We start from the raw sequence: 21,273 nt of genomic DNA, 5'->3' as shown, positions 1-21,273 counted from the left end.
AAAATTCGTATTCGGATCCTGATCTTCACCAAAATCTAAACATTTCGTCCATGTGGCACACCCAACTTCTCCACCAAATTTTGTCCGAATCTGTCCACAACTTTTTGAGATATCTTGTACACAGACAGACAAACAGAGACAGAAAGACAGTGATGAAAATATAACCTCCGTCCACTTTGGTGGCGGACGTAATTAAGCTAAATTTTTATATCTATTGCTAAAAAGAGTTGTGTGTGTGTGTGTGTGTGTGTGTGTGTGTGTGTGTGTGTGTGTGTCTGTTAATGTTAGTGTTGTATGCACTGCTGCCGCTCATTTGTATTTATAGGAAACGATAGGAACTCGACAGGTCTCATCCACAGATATTTCTCGTATTTCTTATATTTCCGTGAGTTCGATTTGCATCCAGGAACACAACAACTGTGGTTAACCATTTTGAGATTGCCACTCTTTTTTGTATACTACGTCTAGGATCGTATAAGAGCTAACACATGGCACATATAACAAAGGGAGCAGGAGACAAGAGGGGGAGACAAAGGGAAGTACAACAACAGTAGGGAACAGGGACATCAGGAGATCTGTGGAAGAGAGAGGGCTGGGACGGAGTACGCGCGTGCCTCACCTCGTAGAAGCGATTCACTGAACACGCACACACAAGGCATACGCAAAAGCCCTCATTTGCCCGAATACATAATTTTCGAAAGTCCCATATTTCTTTGTAGGAGTAGTCGTGTATAAAAAAAACCACCTTTAGAGGCCATTTTTCCCCGCAAAGCAGGGGTTGGCCTTTTTCAGGAACCGTGGTTGTTGTTGTTTTTCGGTCCCCTATTTGAAGCAATGTTTTACGGCCGGATGCCCTTCCTGACACCAACCCTTTTTGCCGCCTTTAACGACAAACAGGGAATTACCAGTGAACTGGTACTCAATTAGCTGACCTCAGAAGGATGAACAGGCTGAGTCAACCCCCCTGGCGTTAATTCAGCGATCGACCGGGATTCGAACCCAGGATCCTAGGATCCTAAGCTGGCACCCTAGCCGCTAGCCCAACACCAGGGTTGTGTATCTTATTGGATTTTTTTTTTTCACAATTTGAAAATGCGCATAACTATTATTGCTTTCCAAAAATGTTCCGAATTTTGAGTGCAAGTGCTGAAAAGGATTTTTTCCCTTTTGCATTTAACATTTAATTGCATGTGTAGCTTGAGGATTAGGACAAGTGGCGTTTACTCTTCATGCTGCACCTTGTCTGGAAATGACTGCACCCTGGACTAAGCACTGGTCGAGCAAGACTTGTTACGTTTTTTTCAGATGCATTTCTTTCAAGTTAGTTCGCTAATAATGTGCTAATCGCCAACGTCGTTGAGATGTATGATTATGACTGCGTAATCCTCATCTTTAAAACATGACATCAAGCCTACTATTTAGCAACAGATAAATTGCTCACATAAGTCAAGTGTCTTTGCCTGTTTCATCTCGTCTAATTTATTCATAGTCTGCAAATACTGGATCAGGCTAAGGAATCGTGAGTTGACAACAGGATTTTTTCTTTTTTCATATGATCAGGAGTACTCAGCTTTTCCCATTGCTGTTCTAATCCTGTTGGCATTTTGAAGAAATCAATTTTATTTTTCTATTTTTTTGGTGGGGGCATAAAACACTTACTTAAACCCATTAAGGAATGATGTAGGGGGTCATTTAATATTACCTTTCGCATAGCTACAAAGGCTTAAGCACGACAGTTCGATTTTAGGGCTGTTGCAAGCTTTTTTTAAAAAAAAACGTTTTCCTTTATAAAATACTCCCCAGCACTCACTGATGAACCTCTGAAAGTTTGACGAAGATCCGCTCAGCCATCTCTGAGAAAAAAGACGACACCCACAGGCAGACATACAGACAGACAGACACACAAACGGCTCTTATATTAGAAATCTCCCGCAATGAAACTAACTCCGAGGGCCTTTCACTCACTCACCGCAGGCAGGTTGGTGGTCTTTCTGTCTTCTACGGACTCCTCTCCGGCCTTGCTCCCCCAGCTCTCTCTGTGCTCTGTCCCCCAAATATTCCTACAGGTCGCACAAGATCTGCCAGCAACCCTCTTATGGTGAAACTGCCAAAATCAAGACTCTCTGCACACCTACACTCCTTCATTCCTCTTTTCTCCCACCTCTGGAACAAACTCCCCCACTCTCTTCAATCCCACTCCTCCCTCCTGGTCTTTAAAACAGCTGTTCACCACCATCTCTTATCTTCCCCCATCCAAAACCTTGATCTTTTCTACCCCCACTAATTCACACCAGATCCACTTTTTTGAAATTCGGACTACTTTCCTGGAAGTTCTAGCAGTGTCTATGTGTTTTATACCTCCCCAACCCTCCCCCCCCCCTCCCTTTTCATGCCTCCTCCCCCCAAGTTCTCTCCCTCCCACAGATCTTCCAATGTCCCTGTTCTCTGCTGTTGTACTTGTGTGCTTCCCTCGCTCTCCCCATCTTGTCTCCTGCTCCCTTTATTGTATGTTCTGTGTGTCCGTTTTTTTTGTGATGAATGTTAGCTCTTACACGAGCCTTGATGTTGTATGGATGTTGTATGTTGAAAAAAAAAAAAAAAAAAGGTGTACCGGAAAGAATGTGTTTTTTTCAAAGAGGAATGCACAGCTTAAAAAACGACGTAACTTTGCGGTACATCTAATAGTATAGATATGCTGGAAAATATGAAACAATGTTTAATAAAATAATAACTGCAAAGACGATAAATACGAGTAATACACCATTTGTTATTATTTCACTTAATTGCCCAGCTTTTTTTTCTCTTCTTTTGTGTGCAGCACGTGTGGCTGTGGGTTGCATCATTTGCTGGGGGCACAGCTGTGCCAGGTTAGAGGTGGAATTTAGCCAGGGTGCCGGTGTTAGCTCACCTACTCTTTGCGAAGGACACCGTGGGATATTTAACATTCACCGACTAATACTGGCAGACGGGACTCCAAGTTTAACGTCCATCCGAGGGACAGCACAATCATTGATAAATCACCCGGCCTGTGAAACACCGGAATGACCTCGGCCAAGATTGAAACCCAGGCTACACAGCTTGGAGGCGAGTGTGCGTACCTCTAGGGCCAGTGGTTCTCAACCTGGAGTGCAGACATTCCCTGGGGGTGCGAAACAATATTTCTGGTTGGTTTGTGAAACGATTCATGGAAAAAAAAGTTATATAAAAGAGTGCTAAGAATCCCATTTTGAATCTTGAAATTCTAAGGCCTGTCCTAAGCCATTATTTGAGACATTAAGATATTTTGACAAGGATTGCAAGAGAATATTCTGAGAACCAAAGTGGTGCGTGCACCTAAAAAGCTTAAGAATCACTGCTTTAAGCCATCCTGCCAGTCCGAAACAGTTTCTGAAGCATCCTGTTTTGCATGAAGTCTTCATTTGCATGTAATCGATGTGCAACTTACGATTTGGTGACGTCTATACTTTTAAGGCAAGACCATGTCGGGGACGTGTGACTTCCTGTTTGCCTGCACTTCACTCCCTCGTGGCATGGATAATGCCCACAGTGGACATACCAAGATTGCAATAGAGCTTGTTACATCAAAAGAACCCTGTGTTGAGTTGAACACGACATTAAGCTTTGCTATGTGCTCGATGTGCTGCCACACCTAAAATCTATAAGTGTGGTCCTCAATGTGATTCTCGGACCAGAAATTCGGATTGGTCTGATTAACATCCATAGCTGATCACATGCCTCAGGATGTCCTTGTAATTCAAGTAAAAGTACGTTCGTGTCTTTCTCCTGAATGTTGTTTAGTTAGTACAAGTCATACAATGACCCTGAAATTCTTGTAAAAACATGTTTTAAATAGATAAACAACATTTGCACCTTATGAGAACCAACAATACTTATCCGTACATTGACTTTAAAAAAAACCTGGCTTCATCTCTAAATCTATCGTGGGCTGACTGCAGGGAGGCCTCAACACTTTAACTGATGGAATTGCTGCCGCCCATGTCGTTTTTCTTGCTTTGGACGTCAGGTGCCACAATTCAGTATGGAGCAACAAAACGTTGTCAGTTAAAGAATGCTTTTCAAAAAGACAGAAATGTTGTCATAAAAGTTTAAGTACCGAGCAAAATAGTCATCCAGTTGAAAGCAACATTCCAAACCTTGTCATGCTTTATTTTTCTGGAGACATCACACGTGATCGTCCAAGAACGTGGACGGACTCTGATGTTGCCCGTTTGTTCATAATATCTCCAGAGTGACTTCCGATGAACAGCAAAACGCCGAGCCACGACGTTTTGTGCCATTGCTATCTCAAGCAGGAATGCTGTTCCGATGTGTTGGTGTTCATGGTGTTCCGATGTTTTGATTTTCACCACTTCATGGTGTTCCGATGTGTGGGTGTTCATGGTGTTCCAATGTTTTGATTTTCACCACTTCATGGTGTTTCGATGAACAACAAAACGCCTAGTCATTCCTCGCTCCTGACACTCCTTTCTCCCCTCCCCCCTCCATTCTCCTCCATTTTCCTCCCCCCTGCCCCCCCCCCGCCTCCCCCCCCCAGGCAACGCCAGTATATATATATACAGTCATGTGAAAAAGTAAGTACACCCCATGTAAAGTTTTGACTTTCTCGACATATTTCAACATACAGCTATTTGATCTTCATTTCAACAATATTGATAGATAAAGGTGATATTGTAGCGGCTACCGCTGGGTTTTCACAATCGCCTTGCACCTATCAAGGACGCGGAGCGATCACCATGCCGGGCTCGTCCAGGACTCCCGGGCAGGCCCGCGCTCAACTTGCCAGGCCTCGGTCGGGATGCTGGGCCACGCCCCCTCTCGCCTTTCCTGGGCAAACGCTCCGGGATAATATGTATATATATTGCTGCCCGATAAACGGGCTTTTCAGAGTACCTGAGTGTTTGGTTTGATTAAAGCAACTCGGATGAATTCCAGCTTTTTGTCGCGTCCATTCTTCCGATCGACGTGGGAGCCCCAGCTCCTTCATTGGTGACCTACCGACATGGACACGGCAGTCGCCCTTAAACTGCCTACCTTCTGGGAGGCTCACGCGGCGGTTTGGTTCGCACAGGCGGATTCCCTGTTCGCCCTGCGAGGCATCACGGCCGACGACACCCGCTTCCACCATGTGGTAGCAGCGCTCGGTTCGGCCACCGTGGCCCGCGCCCTGAGCCTCCTCGAGAGCCCGCCAGCCGCTGACAAATACGGCGCGATTAAGAAGCTTCTCCTCGACGCTTTCGCCCTCCCATCGGCGGAACACGCACGGCGCCTGCTCGACCTGCCCGAGCTCGGCGACACGCGCCCTTCCGAGCGAATGGACTACATGCTTTCACTGCTCGGCGAGCACTCTCCGGCATTCCTGTTCCGGGAGCTGTTCCTCCGTCAGCTGCCTAACCCGGTACGCCTCGCCCTGGCAAGCACGACGATCACAGATCCCCGGGCCCTTGCCAGAGAAGCCGACAAGATCTCTGCCGCAGGACAGCGCATCGCAGCGGCGACATGGGACCCACCGCCGTCCGACGCAACACCCATGGCGCCCGAGCACCCGGCACGGTCGACGACCGAACTGCCGACGCAATTGGCGGCCGCTACCCCGAGCCGACCACCTCCAGCACGACGACCGGGGCCTCCACCTGACCAAGCGTGGTGTTACTATCATGCCAGGTTCGGACAGAAGGCCCGGACATGCCGACCCCCGTGCACCTTCGGCAGGCCGGGAAACGGCGGGCCGGCGTTCATTACCAGCCATGAGCGCCGGCCACACGGGCAACTTACTGTTCATCACGGATAAAGCGTCCGGACGGCACTTCCTGTGCGACACCGGCGCCCAACTGAGCGTCATACCCGCCTCTGACCAGGACAGGCAATCCGCGGTTTGCGGCCCCTCCTTGGTTGCGGCCAACGGATCGACCATCCGCACCTTCGGCCCGCGCAACGTCACCCTCTGCTTCGGCGGCCAACGCTTTGCTTGGACGTTTGTAACCGCAAACGTGCCCATGGCTCTGCTAGGCGCCGACTTCCTCTGCGCACACTGACTGCTGGTGGACGTCCAACGGCATCGTTTAATCAACGCCGAAACCTTCAGCTCCCTGGTATGCACATTGAGCAGCTCCGCGCCAACCGAGCTGGCATGCGCCGTCCCGGCGGCGAACGAGTTTGCTCGCCTGCTCACGGAGTTCCCGGCCCTCACGCGGCCGACGTTTTCGGCCGTCGCAGTACGGCATGGGATCGAGCACCACATACCAACCACGGGCCCGCCGTTCTACGCCAGGGCCCGCCGCCTCGACCCAGCCAAGCTCGCCGTGGCGAAGGCCGAATTCGACGCGTTGGAGCACCTCGGCATCGTGCAGCGCTCCGATAGCGCGTGGGCCTCACCACTGCACATCGTGCCAAAGCCGGGGGGTGGATGGCGCCCGTGTGGCGACTACCGCCGTCTCAATGACGCTACCACCCCCGACAGGTACCCGATCCCGCATATCCAAGACTTCTCCGCCCGTCTGGCGGGACGGGTCATTTTTTCGAAAATTGATCTCATACGGGGATATCACCAGGTACCTGTCAGGGCGGCCGACGTCCCTAAAACGGCAGTCATCACGCCGTTCGGCTTATTCGAATTCTTGCGGATGCCGTTTGGTCTCAAGAACGCGGCTCAGGCGTTCCAGCGCTTGATGGACGGCGTGCTGCGTGACCTGCCGTTCCTTTTCGTTTATCTGGACGACATCCTCGTCGCCAGCACGTCCCGGGCCGAGCACCTCCTCCACCTCCGAACACTGTTCGGGCGCCTCAGCGAGCACGGCCTCATCGTCAACCCGGCCAAATGCCACTTCGGCACGATGGCCGTTGATTTTTTGGGCCACCACATCACCAAGAACGGGGCCGTGCCGCTGCCAACCAAGGTCGAGGCCATCACCACATTCCCGTGTCCCCGCACCATAAAGGCCCTGCAGGAATTCCTGGGAATGGTGAATTTTTATCACCGCTTCGTGCCCCGCGCTGCTCAACTCATGCGGCCCCTCTACGAAGCCCTCCGGGGCAAGCCGGCCAAGCACGACATCGCCTGGTCCGCAGCAATGGATGCGGCCTTCCAAAGCTCAAAGCGGGCCCTCTCCGACGCAACACTGCTCGCTCACCCAGTGCTCAACGCTCCCATCGCCCTCACCACGGATGCCTCCGACTACGCGGTGGGCGCCGTACATGAGCAATGGGTGAACGGGGTTTGGCAGCCACTCGCTTTTTTCAGCCGGCAGCTCCGGCCGAACGAGCTCAAATACAGCACGTTTGACCGGGAGCTCCTCGGTCTACACCTGGCCGTCCGCCATTTCCGCCACCTCCTGGAGGGCCGACCTTTCACGGCGTTCGTCGACCACAAGCCGTTGGTTTACGCCATGGCCAAGGTCACGGAGCCGTGGTCGGCCCGCCAACAGCGCCACCTCTCCGCCGTGTCGGAGTTTACCACGGACATCCGGCACGTCGCCGGCAAAAACAACGCCGTGGCCGACTCTCTTTCCCGGGCCAGCGCGAACGCGGTCCACCTGGGCGTGGACTTTGCGCTTATGGCGGCGGACCAAACCACCGACACCACGGTGCAAGCCCTCCGGGCGGCGGACACGGGCCTCCGCCTGGCCGACATCCCCTTCGCAGACACTGTCCTGCTCTGCGACGTCTCCCAAGGCCAGCCTCGCCCCATCGTGCCCGTCACCTGGCAACGCCGCATCTTCGCCTCCCTCCACGGCCTTTCCCACCCGGGCCGGAAAGCTTCCCAGAAGCTGGTGTCGGCGCGATTCGTCTGGCACGGCCTTCGTCGGGACGTCCGCGATTGGACCAGCACCTGCACGGCCTGCCAACGGGCCAAGGTCCACCGACACACCCAGGCCCCGCTGGCACCTTTCACCGTGCCCGAACGACGTTTCGACCACGTCAACGTGGATCTGGTGGGCCCCCTCCCCCCGTCACGGGGGTTCACACACCTGCTCACCATGGTGGACAGGACCACCAGGTGGCCGGAGGCCGTTCCCCTCGTCTCCACCACCACCGCCGACGTGGCACAGGCTTTCATCGCCACCTGGGTCGCCCGCTTCGGCGCACCGGCGGACATCTCGTCAGACCGCGGACCTCCGAGCTGTGGGGCACGGTCGCCCGCAACCTGGGGGTCAAGCTCCACCGTACTACGGCCTACCACCCCCAAGCAAACGGGTTGTGCGAGCGATTCCACCGCTCCATGAAGGCCGCGCTCATGGCCGGCCTTCAAGACGGCGGTTGGGCCGACCGGCTGCCGTGGGTCCTTTTGGGCCTCCGCACGGCCCCCAAGGAGGACCTCCAGGCATCCACCGCCGAGCTTGTCTATGGCCAGGCGCTACGCGTCCCGGGCGAATTCGTGCCCGACGCTACCAGTCCCTGGTCCGAAGCTCACCAGCGCTCGGACCTCCAGGAGGCCGCCCGACGGTTTGCCCCCGTGCCAACATCCCACCACGGTGACCCCCAGTCCTACGTCCCCTCAGCACTTCGCACAGCGGAGTATGTTTTTGTGCGTCACGACGCACATCGGGGGCCACTCCGGCCGCCGTACGACGGGCCCTTCCGGGTGCTGCGACGGGACGACAAGTCGTTCGTCATCGACATCGGTGGCAGGTCGGACCGGATTGCGGTGGACCGCCTCAAGCCGGCGCATGTGGACGTCGACCACCCACCACGGGTGGCCCTTCCGCCGCGGCGAGTCCGCCCCCCGTCCACGGTGCCCCCCACTCGACCGCCCACCACCACACCGGACCCCCTCCCACGACCCGCCAGGGGTCGCTTCGGCCGGGTCATCAGGAACCCCCTCAAATTGACCCTGCCGGTGCAAGTCGATTCTGGGGGGACGTGTGTAGCGGCTACCGCTGGGTTTTCACAATCGCCTTGCACCTATCAAGGACGCGGAGCGATCACCATGCCGGGCTCGTCCAGGACGCCCGGGCAGGTCCGCGCTCAACTTGCCAGGCCTCGGTCGGGACGCTGGGCCACGCCCCCTCTCGCCTTTCCTGGGCAAACGCTCCGGGATAATATGTATATATATTGCTGCCCGATAAACGGGCTTTTCAGAGTGCCTGAGTGTTTGGTTTGATTAAAGCAACTCGGATGAATTCCAGCTTTTTGTCGCGTCCATTCTTCCGATCGACGTGGGAGCCCCAGCTCCTTCAATATAATACAACAAATATCATGAAACATTTACATTTTGAGGTCCATTGTATAATTATTTAAATAAACATAAATGCAAATTTCACATGTGGAAAAAGTAAGTACACCCCTACATTTATCACTACTTCAAATACCTAAAATTAGAATCAGGTGCACCAGCTCAGGTGCAAATGATTAGAACATCGTTAGAGAGGATCTTGGAGGAACCTGTCTTATTTAAACCTCAGACATTTAGTTTGGTTTGTGCTTTGTTGTTGAAGTGTGCGGCGTCACCATGCCTAGATCAAAAGAGCTCTCTGGGGCCTTCAGAAAGAAGGTTGTAGATGCATACGAGTCTAGGAAGGGATTTAAAAAGATCTCCAAACAATTTGAAATCAATCATTTGACTTTCCGGAAGATTACCTACAAGTGGAGAAGATTCCAAACAACTGCCAACTTGTTCAGGCTGGGCCGCCCCAGCAAGTTCAGCCCGAGAGCAGACCGCAAGATGCTGAAAGAAGTCTCTAAGAACCCCAGAATGTCATCACGGGACTTACAGGTAGCTCTTGCCACTGTTGATGTCAAAGTGCACGAGTCTACCATTACAAAGAGGCTGCACAAATTTGATCTACATGGGAGGTGTGCCAGGTGGAAACCTTTGCTGTCCAGAAAGAACATCAGGGCAAGACTAAAGTTTGCCAATGAACACCGAGGCAAAGACCAGCACTTCTGGAACAATGTGCTCTGGACAGATGAGTCAATGGTAGAGCTATTTGGCCACAGTACCAGAAGACATGTTTGGCGAAAACTAAACACAGCATTTGACCACAAGAACCTGATACCAACTGGAAAGCATGGTAGTGGAAATATTATGGTTTGGGGCAGCTTTGCTGCATCAGGGCCTGGGCAGCTCACCATCATAGAATCCACTATGAATTCTTCATTGCGCCAGAGGGTGCTTGAGGATAATGTGAGGCCATTTGTCGGAAAGTTGAAGATCAACCGAAGGTGGACCTTGCAACATGACAATGACCCTAAACATACCAGTAAATCCGCCAAGGAATGGCTGAAAAGAAAGAAATGGAGGGTTCTGGAATGGCCAAGACAAAGCCCTTATCTAAATCCCATCGAGATGTTGTGGGGGATTTGAAACGAGCTGTGCATGCAAGAAACCCCTCAAACATCGCACAGCTGAAAGAATTCTGCATGGAGGAGTGGGCAAAAATTTCTCCCAGTCGATGTCAGAGACTGGTAGACAGTTATAAGAAACGCCTACTTGAGGTTGTTTCCGCCAAAGGGGGCAATACCACCTATTAGAGACAAGGGTGTACTGACTTTTTCCACATGCGAAATTTGCATTTATGTTTATTTAAATTATACATTGGACTACAAAATGTAAATGTTTCATGATATTTGTTATATTATATCACCTTTATCTATCAATATGGTTGAAATGAAGATCAAATAGCTGTATGTTGAAATATGTTGAAAGAGTCAAAACTTTACATGGGGTGTATTTACTTTTTCACGTGACTGTATATATATATATATATATATATATATATATATATATGTATATACATATATATATATATATATATATATATATATATATATATATATATATATATATATATATATATATATATATATATATATATATATATATAGATATCTATATATATATATATATATATATATATATATATATATTATATATATACTGTATATATATATATATATATATATATATATATATACAGACTTGGCATTTAATATGGAATATTTATTTTGTAGGGGTGAACTTACTTTTCAAGATGACTTAGAACCAAAAGTTCATTGGAATTATGTTGAAATTATTCTAGATTTTGTTAATATGACCTTTAAAAGAAACAAAAATCACATTTGACATTTCGAAGCAAGTAAATTGATCCTTGAAAGTGATGTAAACTGATATGGAACTCAATTCATGGACAGTACTGTGTTAAACCTCTGTGCGTTTTCCAGAAGTATCTCTATATTTTGCACATTAGCCAAAAATTTTTTTAAACAAAAACAAAAGTTAAATTACGACTGGAATTACGGACAGTAAAATTACAGTTCAGTACTTCGTGTAACCCCCACGAGCATTCAGGAGAGCACGTACACATTGAGGCATGCTGTTCACGAGATTTGCCAAGGTTTGGACAGGAATCGCTTGCCATGCAGACACAATAGCCTGCTGCAATTCACGCACAGAGGCAGGCTGCTGGTCCAAGTTGTCGATTTGACGCGTTAATTCTGCCCACAAGTTCTCTATCGGATTCATATCCGGGGACATGGCAGGCCACTCCATATGCTCTACACCACAGTCAGCAAGAAAGTGTTGGATCATGTGAGCATGATGAGGCCGTGCATTGTCATCTTGGAAGACAAAGTTTCCTCGATAGGCTGCACGAACAAATGGAAGCAATGTTTCTTTCAGAATGGCCCTGTGCTTGAACTGGTTCAGGTTTCCATTCAGAACAACCAGGTCAGTTTTGCCCCCTGCATGAAAAGCAGCCCAAACGGTCACCCCACCACCTCTAGCATGGACTCTTGGCACTATACAATCTTCGTTGTAGGCTTCATGCACTTGTCTGCGCACTCAGACGCGGCCATGTTGACGATAGACCAGAAACCTAGACTTGTCACTGAAGATCACGTGATTCCAGTGTCCTGGCTGCCATTGACGGTGCTCTCTGGCCCACTGCAATCGACGCTGGTGGTGTTGTCTGGTGAGACGTGGCTTTCTCAGCGGACGCCTGGCACGATAGCCTGCTTGAACCAGTCGTTGGTTGACTAGCCTTCTGGATACAGGCACATTTGTCAGTTGCTGCCACTCAGCCCGAAGCCGATTAGCTGACTTGGTACGGCCATTGCGGACTAACCGGTGCAGCTGGAGATCATACCTCCTTGTGGTTCTGTGGGGACGTCCTGACCTCGGTATTGGAGTAGGGACACCCCTCTGAGCATTTCGTTTCAGGATCTTTGACTCCTGACCTTGAGTGATGCCATACTGCCGAGCAATAGCACGCTGTTTCATGCCGGAATTTCGTAAAGCCACCACTAAATGACAAACAGCATTGTCGAGTTGACGGACCATCTCCAGGGGAAGCGGCAATAACTTTTGTAGACGTGCAGCAGTTGTTTTCCACTAATACAGAACGCAACAACCCTTATATACCCGATTGTTAAGCCAATAGTCAAATGTACCTGTCCGTACATTTTGTCATGCCAGCTGTGATATAATCGTGTTATTGACTTCTTTCTGGGACAGACAATCAGTGACATGGTTCTTTTAACAAAGAAATCACCGAAGCGTAAAAGAAACTCACCAGATTGATATACAGAGTTCAGAAAGTAAACCCAAGTCAAGGAAAAAAAAAATATTCCATATTAAATGCCAAGTCTGTATATATATAGGCTGCACGATATAGTTATGTTATATAGTTATATAGATATAGTTATGTATATATATAGTTATGCAGTCGTGCCCAAAAGTATTGGCACCCTTGCACTTTTTTCAAATAACTCACAACTTTCTATAAAAATAAGTTGAAATTCACAAAAGTATTTGGTCTCCACAATTCTTAATTTTACTGTTAATATTTCAGAACCTGTGTTTTTGATTCAGAACTTAATATATCCTTTTAAATCAGAAAAGAAAAAGAAATGGCATTGACAAAATTTTTGACACCCAAGATTTAATTTCATGGTATCACATGGCCTTTGGACAAAAATAACTGCATTCAAGCTCTTCCTATAGCCATGGATGAGCTTCCTCCACCTCTCTACTGGCAGTTTGTTCCCTCTTCTTGTGCAAACTGCTCCAGTTCTCCCAGATTTGAAAGGTGCCTTCTCCCAACTGCTGTTTTCAGATCTCCCCACAGGTGTTCAATGAGATTTAGATCTGGACTCATTGCTGGCCACTTCTGAACAGTCCAGCGTTTTGTCTTGAACCATTCCTGGGTGATTTTTGAAATGTGTTTGGGGTCATTGTCCTGCTGCAAGACCCATGACCTACGACGGAGACCCAGCTTTCTGACACTGGGTTCAACATTGCGCTCCAAAATGCCTTGGTAATCTCCTGATTTAATGATGCCATGCACACATTCAAGGCACTTAGTGCCAGAGGCAGTAGAGCAACCCCAAAACATCACTGAACCTCCTCCATGTTTGACTGTAGGGAAGGTGTTCTTTTCTTTGAAGGCTTCATTATGTTTTCTGTAAACATAGAGATGATGTGCTTTATCAAAAAGCTTTAATTTGGTCTCATCTGTCCACAGGACATTCTCCCAGAAGGATTTTGGCTTGTTCAAGTGTGTTTTGGAAAACTCCAGTCGGACTTTCTCAGCAGTGGGGTCCTCCTGGGTCTCCTACCAGAGAACCCCATTTCATTGAGTTGGCGATGGATGGTTTGAGTTTAAACTGTCCTCCCTTGTGTCTGAAGGTCAGCTTGAGTCTGTTTGGCAGTTGATCGAGGTGCTTTCTCTACCATTTGAACAATCCTTTGCTGCAATCTACGATCAAGTTTTCTCTTGCGGCCACGTCCAAGGAGGTTGGCTACAGAGCCATGGGCCTTAAACTTCCTGATAACATTGCGTACGGTGGATACAGCAACATTAAAGTCTCTGGAGATGGACTTGTAGCCTTGAGATTCTCCATGCTAAGTTACAATCTTGTGTCTGATCTTCTCAAGCAATTCCCTGGTTTTCTTTCTTTTCTCCATGCTCATTGCGGTACACACAGTGACGCAAAACAGCAGAATGACTCCTTTCTCTATTAAAACTGGTTGAATGAGTGATTTTTACATTGCAGGCTCCTGCAACTCACTACAGGTGAGTTCAATTCCAAATTAAAGGAGAATCACCTTCTTGAAATCTAATTATTTCTAACAACTTCAAGGCAATAATATTGTCCGGGCCATTTTAGGATTTCTGTGTGGAATACACTAAGATTTAGTAATTTTTTCATCATTTTTGTTTTGTTCCACTGCAAACCAAAGAAATACATATGTCGATACCAAAATATTTTTTTATTTCAACAATTTTCTGGAATAAATGATGCATTATTTGAAAAAAGTGCAAGGATGCCAATATTTTTAGCCACAGAACTGTATATATAATTAATTGATGTAATTATATAATTAATTATAATAATAAATAAAAGAAGAATTTATATATATGTATATATATATATATATATATATATATATATATATATATATATATATATCATATATACATTATACAGTCATGTGAAAAAGTAAGGACACCCCATGTAAAGTTTTGACTTTTTCAACATATTTCAACATACAGCTATTTGATCTTCATTTCAACAATATTGATAGATAGAGGTGATATAATATAACAAATATCATGAAACATTTACATTTTGTTGTCCATTGTATAATTTAAATAAATATAAATGCAAATTTCGCATGTGGAAAAAGAAAGCACACCCTTGGCTCTAATAGGTGGTATTGCCCCCTTTGGCAGAAACAACCTCAAGTCGGCGTTTCTCATAACTGTCTACCAGTCTCTGACATCGACTGGGAGAATTTTTTGCCCACTCCTCCATGCAGAATTCTTTCAGCTGTGCGATGTTTGAGGGGTTTCTTGCATGCACAGCTAGTTTCAAATCCCCCCACAACATCTCGATGGGATTTAGATCCGGGCTTTGACTTGGCCATTCCAGAACCCTCCATTTCTTTCTTTTCAGCCATTCCTTGGTGGATTTACTGGTATGTTTAGGGTCATTGTCATGTTGCAAGGTTCACCTTCGGTTGAGCTTCAACTTTCCAACAGATGGCCTCACATTATCCTCAAGCACCCTCTGGTGCAATGAAGAATTCATAGTGGATTCTATGATGGTGAGCTGCCCAGGCCCTGATGCAGCAAAGCTGCCCCAAACCATAATATTTCCACCATCATGCTTTACAGTTGGTATCAGGTTCTTGTGGTCAAATGCTGACTTTGGTTTTCGCCAAACATGTCTACTGGTACTGTGGCCAAATAGCTCTACCTTTGACTCATCTGTCCAGAGCACATTTTTCCAGAAGTGCTGGGCTTTGCGTAGGTGTTCACTGGCAAACTTTAGTTTTGCCCTGATGTTTTTTCTGGACAGCAAAAGTTTCCTCCTGGTACACCTCCCATGTAGATCAAATTTGTGTAGCCTCTTTCTAATGGTAGACTCGTGCACTTTGACATCAACAGTGGCAAGAGCTACCTGTAGGTCCCGTGATGACATTCTGGGGTTCTTAGAGACTTCTTTCAGCATCTTGCGGTCTGCTCTCAGGCTGAACTTGCTGGAGCGGCCTGGCCTGAACAAGTTGGCAGTTGTTTGGAATCCTCTCCACTTGTAGATGATCTTCCGGACAGTCGAATGATTGATTTCAAATTGTTTGGAGATCTTTTTAAATCCCTTCCCAGACTCCTAGGCATCTATAACCTTCTTTCTGAAGGCCTCAGAGAGCTCTTATGATCTAGGCATGGTGATGCCGCACACTTCAACAACAAAGAGCAACCAAACGAAATGTCTGAGGTTTAAATAAGACAGGTTCCTCCAAGATCCTCTCTAACGATGTTCTAATCATTTGCACCTGAGCTGGTGCACCTGATTCTAATTTTAGGTATTTGAAGTAGTGATAAATGTAGGGGTGTACTTACTTTTTCAACATGCGAAATTTGCATTTATGTTTATTTAAATTATACAATGGACTACAAAATGTAAATGTTTCATGATATTTGTTATTTTATATCACCTATATCTATCAATATTGTTGAAATGAAGATCAAATAGCTGTTTGTTGAAATATGTTGAAAAAGTCAAAACTTTACATGGGGTGTACTTACTTTTTCACATGACTGTATATATATATATATTTCATGTTGCGCTATGCACATAACCCTATGACCAGACACTGACGTCATGCACATAAATTATACCAATTTTTTGGGGATAATTTATGTGCATGCTGTCAGTGTCATGTCATAGGGTTCGTGTGCTTCCTTAGTCAAATTTAATGTTCCTGACTGCAAACCTCCTAACTGTCGAGGAGCAGAGCAGAGACAATGTGTCAGCGTGGCAGCAGCACCTGTTGCTAACAGGTTGTGCAGCAATTGCTGGGGTGAGACTCAATCTGAGCCTTGCTTCCCAGTCAAGTTAGGGGGTTCAACCTGTGTATATTAATGGCTTAGATTGGTCACAAATAAACAATTTGCAGTATGTTTTCCTGATGAGGGAAAAATAAGCCCTCTTCGGGACGGCAGGGTGTTGAGTTCATGGGGACTCGCTCCTGTGGAGGAGGGGTCCAATAATTGTATGACCATGCATTGTGGCCCTTCGGGGTCAGGATGCATGTGTTTTGATTGACCATGTGCTTCACCGTTTGGGTTGAGGTGCATGTGTATGCCAATGGGACAGTCTTGATAGACTGTGTGCCTTGGCCGTGGGGTCAAGGTGCACGTCCAAGGCTGTTTAAATGTTTGATTTTTTACCTTTTTTATTATTAAAAAAAGGCAGGCCTCATAAGGCCCATAACAAGGGCGAAATCTAGATCGACATCTCTGCCTTTGTCTATTTGTGACCATAGAGCTTTAATCTCAGTCTGCAAAGACTTGAGTACCACACGGATGCCTCCTAGTTTGGAGGTGATGTGTTGGTATAATTTATGTGCATGACGTCAGTGTCATGTCATAGGGTTAGTGTGCTTCCTTAGTCAATATATATATATATATACACGCAAATTCACTTTTATAGTCTAGATAACGAACAAAGGTTTTTCACCAGCTTGAGTAAGACCTAAGTAAGTTATAAATTCACCACACAAACTTTGCAGGCTTTACTAAATGAGCTCCTCAAATGAACCAAGAAGGTTTGAAGTTGAGTAGCAGTTTTGGTAATATGGGTAATTCACCTAAATATGACTTGAGATCAGTTATAAGGGATTAGAAAGGCTCACTCTAATACTGCAGGAAACACGTCTTTTTCTGGCGATAAAGTGAGGTTTATAATTGTTGAGCAGAGAACAGCCATTGCGTTTACTGTTTACCATCAGCACTCCTCTACAGAAAATGTTTTTATATTGGCGAAGAAAATCCTTGTAACTCTCCCAAAACTTGTTTGCTTGCTTCTTATTCAATCATGTCACCTGGCATATGGAGCGTCTTGTGAACCTTTGCCATTTTTGTCAGTCTTGGGCCCATGTTCCAATTTTATTCCAGGTGACCTTCATTCCTTTTGTTTCCTTCTCGACGGTGCGCCGCCAGGTCTCTCTTGGCTGGCCAACCCTTCTCTTCCCATCAGGTGCTCTGCATATTGGTCCTTTCGGTACATCTTCATCCTCCAAGCACAGAATGTGCCCAATATATCTCCACCTCCTCATTTTGATCTCTTATATGATGTTTTCCCTCCCTGTTAGCCTTTCAACCTCTTTCTTACTAGCCATGCTAGGCCAGAAGATTCTCAAGGTTTTCTTATGGCTGCTGTTGATGAAATACCCCAGTTTGCTATTTCTTTGGTGATCTCCCAAAATTCACGTCGAAATCGGAGGACTGACCTCACGTTGCTGTCAAAGTTCCACAGCTTAGTTTTGGTGTTATACTTCATTGACTTCCAAATTCACCCCTTTCCTTTTGTATCCGCTGTAGTACACCTGCATCTCCTCATCCTGTTTTGGTAACCATGGACCCCAGATATGTAAACTTTTCCATCTCTCTAGTTGGTGAATTTTTGCACATGATGTTGTTTTTGTTGTTTTATAGCCCCAGACAGTTCTCTTGAATACGCCTGTGGCAGGGAGACAGCCAATTGAACTCCTAGGAGGGATCCAGATATCAGAGTTAGAGAGAGAGCGACAGAGTTAGAGAGAGAGGGAGAGAGAGAGGGAGAGAGAACTGATCCATGGGGTCCGATCGACTCTCTGACTGTGACCGCGCTGCCTTGATGAATCCAGGCAGCAGGGAAGAATGAGGCAGATTTGGCCCCCGACTTGCACCACATACTCCTGAAGCCGATTACTGCCACGTTTACCCAAAAAAACTAGTTGCTGCCTCTTGAACCCACCCTAAAACGTACGTAATTCTCTCAAAATTTTATGTGGCAATGACAAACTCACAATTCCAGTTTTGTTACCAGAGAACTATTTCAAAAATGTTTCAGTTCTGAATGTGTAACATGTCTTTGTCGTTCACGTGACCCTCTCCAAATGGATAATATCTTGCTTTTCCTCTTTGGCAGGTTGGTTTGGTTGGTGATTCAGATCTTGGACAAACACAGGTTGAGATTCAATGAATTTCCAACTCAACACAGTGCATAGGCAAAGACACCTACATTCAAAAGAAGAGGTTAAGCTTACTTTTTGTCTTATTTTCTTTACATGGGGAAAAAGGGGAAAGGTTTGGATGGGATTGGAGCAAAAGTAGGGGGTAGGCAAGGCGTGTATGGGCCATACTGATAAAGGGCACGGCAAGAAGGAATGCTAAATATTTTGCCATTTTTGGAGAAGCAGCCTTAGCTAGTCACTTCGAGCCATTGTGGATGAAGATTACACAATATATTTTGATTATGACAATAGCAGGATTATACAAGATTAGTTCAATTTTACCATTTACTTATTCTAGACTCGAGAGAATCCAAAAGTATAAGAATGACGATGAAAAAAACCCACAAATTATACCCTCAAGGTACTTCTTTGCAACACATATTCATTTCTTTTCATTGACGTCATAGTGCCTGGAATTATCCTCCAAGATGTAAACTTCAAACAACCCAAATAATGTTCTTTAAGTGCAGTACAAGGGAGATAAAAAAAAAATTCTACACTGTAAAATATCTTATCATCATTGCAATCAGTTGTTTTTGTCACCTGACCAACTCATCCACCAAGTTTAGTCATAATACATCCACAACGTTTTGAAATATCATGCTATATATAGTTTTAGCCCCATTTCTCAATTGTGAAGAATCACTTTTTAAAAATGTGTGTATCTGGATCCGGAATCGGATCTTCACCAAAATCGAAACAAATCGTCATTGTGACACACCCAACATGTCGACAAAGTTTCATCCAAATCTGCCCCCACTTTTTGAGATATCCTGCTCACAGACATACAAACGGACAAACAAATAAGAAGGTGTCAGGCAGTAGCCTAACAGGTATGACTAAAATTGAGAGAAACAATAATTGATTGATTAATTGTGTAATTAAAATAAATGAATATCAATCGTAAAATAATTAATTTATTCATCAATTGGCTAATAGCATACCTAAAACCACCACTGCTTCATCTGAATCTGTAACTTTTTGAAAATTAATGAATTAAGCAATTAATTAAAAAAATTAAATGAATTAACTAATTAATTGATTAATCAATAAATGAAAAATCCCTTTATATCCAAATCACTTGGTCATTGTTGTGTAACTGGTTAATTGTGTAATTAAAATAAATAAATAATAATCCTAAAGTAATTAATCTCTTAATGAATTGGCTAATAGCGTAGCTAAACCACCACTGTTTCATCCGAATGTGTAACTTATTGAAAATGAAGTAATTCATCGAATAATTAAATAATGTACTGATTAATCAATAAATCAAGAATACCCTTTAGAGCCAAATCACTTGGTCATTGTCATGTCCAAATATCAGCTTTCCTAGCTCAAAAGGTGCCTGAGATATTGCCCAGATGAGAAAGGAAAAAAGAAGTAGTTAATTTTTTTTTTTTTGCATACATAATCGAGGCTCGTGAAAGAGCTAACATTTATCACACAAACAAATCAAACAGACAAACAAACAAAGTATATAAAAAGGGGAGCGGTAGACAAGATGGGGAGAGAAGGGGAAGCACATAAACACAACATATGTGAGGGACATCGGGAATGTGTGGGAGGAGGAGGGCTTAGGGGAGGCGGCGTTGGAAGGGGGGGGGGTGGGGGGGGGGGTGGGAGAAGTATAAAACACAAGGACACCAAGGACTTCCAGGAATGAAGTTGGTATTTCAAAAAAGAGGATTTTGGGTGAAATTAGTGGGGGTAGAAAAGATCAAGGTTTTGGATGGGGGAAGATAAGAGATGGTGGTGAACAGCTGTTTTAAAGACCTGGAGGGAGGAGTGGGATTTAAGGGAGTGTGGGAGGTTGTTCCAGAGACGGGAGAAAAGAGGAATGAAAGAGTGGAGGTGAGCAGAGAGTCTTGATTTTGGCAGTTTAACCATAAGAGGGTTGCAGGCAGATCTTGTGCGACCTTTAGGAATATTTGGGGGACAGAGCCCAGAGAGAGCTGGAGGAGCAAGGCCGGAGAGGAGTCGGTAGAAGACAGAAAGACCACCAACCTGTCTGCGGTGAGTAAGTGAAAGGCCCTCGGAGGTAGCTTCATCACGGGAGATTCCAATGATTCTGAACGCTTTGGTTTCAACAGCGTGAAGACGAGCTAGGTGTGAGGCAGGAGCACCAGCCCAGAGGGGAGAGCAGTATTCCATTGATCTGCGGATGGAAGCCTTGTATGTGGTGAGGAGCTCAGGTGTGCCCAGGAAGGACTTCGCACGACGGAGGATGCCCAGTCGGCGACTGGCTTTTGAGAATTAATCAATAATAATAAAGTAATTGAAGACCATAGAATTATAACCAGGCTAAGTCACATTTTAGTCATTTCTAGAAAAACGTAAAAAATATTTTGAAAAACGTGAAAAACGTGAAAAGCGGGGGGGGGGGGGGGGGGGGAGGAAAGTGACTTAGCCTGGTTATAATTCTATGGTCTTCAATTGATCAAGTAATTGATTAATCAAATAAGAAAAAAATGTCGTTTTGGCATGTTTACGACTTTTAGTCATGTTTATGCTACAGAATAAATGAGGACTCGTATTCATATCAGTGACAATATGTTTTTCAATGGAAGTAAACCTTTTCGATCCCATTTTACCGAAACATTTTCCATAAACGAGTCCGTAGAAAATTCTGCCTCGATTCCACCGTTCTCCTTCTCCCAAGTATGTCTACCACGTTACTCCCAGACTTGGTGGATATTTTATTAATCTCACCGAATGATGTCTTCCCAAGCCATTTTCTTTTTTTTAACGAAGAATTA

General features: G+C 45.9%; 1 protein-coding gene across 1 annotated transcript in view; it reads right to left on the bottom strand.

Moving 5' to 3' along the window:
• LOC137412622 (uncharacterized) overlaps positions 1-21,273 on the bottom strand; it is a 70,374-nt gene that overhangs the window by 48,987 nt on the left and 114 nt on the right. The gene's annotated exons all lie outside the window — the stretch shown is intronic.

This window comes from Myxine glutinosa, chromosome 6 (genome assembly GCF_964187855.1).
Source record: "Myxine glutinosa chromosome 6, kmMyxGlut1.1, whole genome shotgun sequence".
In the NCBI taxonomy this organism is placed as follows: Eukaryota; Metazoa; Chordata; class Myxini; order Myxiniformes; family Myxinidae; genus Myxine; species Myxine glutinosa.
This window is presented reverse-complemented; position numbering and strand designations above follow the sequence as displayed.